Genomic DNA, 2906 nt, shown 5'->3' with positions numbered 1-2906 from the left:
AAATGGTTGAATGTGAAACTGATGATGTGCCCCGTAAACTTTCACTCAATCCACAATAAAAACCTTAAAAAAAAAAAAAAGTCGGTTTGAACTGCAAGGTTGTAGGATAAGCTCTGGACCACAAGATAGTCTTGAACCACAAAGTCAGAACAAGGGGCTACTGAATGGTTTCTGGAAAGGTGTGCAGCAGGGATGTACTGTTTCACCATACTTACTCAGTCTGTATACTGAGCAAATAATCCAAGAAGTTAGATCATATGAAGAAGAATGTAGTGTCAGGACTGGAGGAGGACTCATTAACAGCCTATGATATGTAGATGATACAATCGTGCTTGCTGAGCATGCAAAGACTTAAAATACTTACTGATGCATTTTCAGTACAGGCTTTTTAATACAGGCTCTTAGAATGGACTGAAAAGAAAACAAAAATCCCCACAACTGGACCATTAAATAACATCATGACAAATGGAGAAAAGATAGAAGCCTTCTTATCAAGATTTCATTCTGCTTGGATCCACTCATTCAAGCAACAGTCAAGAAATCAAGCAATGTATTGCATGATAAAAAAAAGTATTCAAAACAAAACAAAAGCCCACACAATAAATCTATTCTGCTATATGTAAATACGGGTGTAGGCATATTCCTGGAATACGGTCTTGAAGGATATACACCAAACTTTGAGACGCAGTTCCTTCAGGAGTAGGGGATTAGAGAACAAGAAGGGTTTTCACTATACCTGTTATTTCTGTTTTATACACTGAGAATAGAATAATGTATTATACATAAAATGAAAGATAAATTTAAATCACCTCTTACTTATTTGAACAAGAACTCATTAATCTTCATTTAAAAAATTACCATAAAATTGCAGTAATTGTAATCAATACCGGTTGAGTTGGGAAACAAAGCAAAAAATATCTTTTATCAGAGGTGTTGACCTCAAAATTCTGGACAAGGAGGAGCTTACAATGCACTGTTTTCTGTACTTATATTTAGGGAGTAAATACTCACAGTTTCTCAGTCCAATGGTATGCCTTCCAGATATTTTCATCAATGTAAGAAATAGAGTTTCCTTCGAAATCTCTGTGAAGAAACACAGTTCATATCTTTGAATAGGCAGGAATAAGAATGAACAGAGTGAGTATAAAGAATTGTGGCAACCTTATAGAGAATATTCAAATGCAGAAAATCTCAGCTTTCTAATTTCTGCAGCTGTCTTGTGCCTGCTTGGCTCAATTAATAAAAGAAAAATCCCTGGGGGGCTCAGGAGGTGGGGAGAGGGGAAGCAGTGACAAGAGAAGGCTATCTCCTCAGAACCTATTCTTCCTATCTGCCCAATTTCTTCTTCTCCTTTATCATTAGTAACAAATGTTTAGAAAGAAAATTCTTGCCAGGAAACACCACAGCTCTGGCTAAGAGCCCACCATTGAAACCTCTCCAGGAAGGATAGAGGCAATTAGAGATTGTTGTTGTTGTTGTTGCTAAGTGCCGTGGAACAGCTGGTGGATTTGAACTGCCTACCTTGTAGCTTGTAGTCCAGTGCTGATCCCACAACACCACACCTGGAGTCCAATTAGATATTAGAGGGACTAATGTACCAATGTGAGAAAGATCTCTTAGACATACTGCTTAGTGAAAAAAATGCAAATCATTGAGCAAGTAGTATTATCTCATTAGAAACAAAATGTATGTATCAACAGATAGATGTATACAAGTGGGACTCCTGGTTTTGCTCTGTAGGATCAGCACTGGAATTCCAACCACTAGGTCAGTGATTCAAACCCACCAGGTGCTCCTCAGAAACCCTATACAAGGTCACTGTGAGTCAGAACTGACTAGATGGCACTTAACAACAACAATGTATATAAGTATATCTGGAGTCCTGGTGTGGCACTGTGTTAATGCGCTAGATTGCAAAGTCTGTTTAGCTGCAAGATCGGCAGTTCAAGCTCACCATCCGTTCCTCAGAAACACTATGCGGGTCACTGTGGGTCAGAACCAACTAGACTGCACTTAACAACAACAACATGTATATACATGCAGTGTGAAGATAGTGAAGGACACCTATGAAAATGGTGACGGGGTCACCTTAGCAGTGGGGAGGAGGAGATTGTTGTTAGGATCCAACTCAGACTAATCCTGAGGGGAATTTCACATTTTATCCTATGTGCTTCTTTGACACTTAAAAACATTATTACACCACAGAAACATATCCAGGAATGGCATGTGTTTAAAACCAGTTGCTAAATTCCCGAGGTTCATTCCTAGTCACTAACTCTGTGATGACTTTGAGACTTTAACTTAAACTCTGTTCTCTTCCCTCAGCAACAATTCGCCTATTCAATTTATACAATTGCCTAGGTGGCATTTAAAATTTAGTCAAAGTAATTATATTGCCTGCCCATCTACCTGCTGGACATTTCCACTTAACCAGAAGGCTCCTGATTGCTTTATGCTCACCAATTCTTGAAGCTGAATTTATCTTCCTCAAACTGATGACTGGATTCTCATCTGTGTGTTCTACCACCGTCATTCTCCAAATCATCCAGGACTGAAACTTTGGAGTCAGATTTGAGGTTCTCTCTTTTCTATACCTCCCTTTCCTAACTCTCTAGTCAATCACCAAGTGCTGTCTCCCCTTTCTTGGTAGTATTCCCAGGATTCCCTTTCCATTACTATTATAACCCTTCTAATACAAACCCTTCTCACTTTGCTCCTAGATTTTTCTATAGCATTCTATTTGGTCTACCTGACCCAAACTTTCCTCTTGACAGCTATACACATGGATTCTAAAAGAATTGTTTTAACAATTTCTCTTTCTTGCTTGAAAACTTTCAATGGTTCTCCGTGTCTCACTGTGCATGTTTCAAATCTCTATACTTGATATTCAAGTTTTTTTTTTTTTT

General features: G+C 38.4%; 1 pseudogene; it reads right to left on the bottom strand.

Moving 5' to 3' along the window:
* Positions 1-2906, bottom strand: part of LOC102835610 — a 45949-nt pseudogene that overhangs the window by 41283 nt on the left and 1760 nt on the right.

This window comes from Chrysochloris asiatica, unplaced genomic scaffold (assembly GCF_000296735.1).
Source record: "Chrysochloris asiatica unplaced genomic scaffold, ChrAsi1.0 scaffold00136, whole genome shotgun sequence".
NCBI lineage: Eukaryota > Metazoa > Chordata > Mammalia > Afrosoricida > Chrysochloridae > Chrysochloris > Chrysochloris asiatica.
This window is presented reverse-complemented; position numbering and strand designations above follow the sequence as displayed.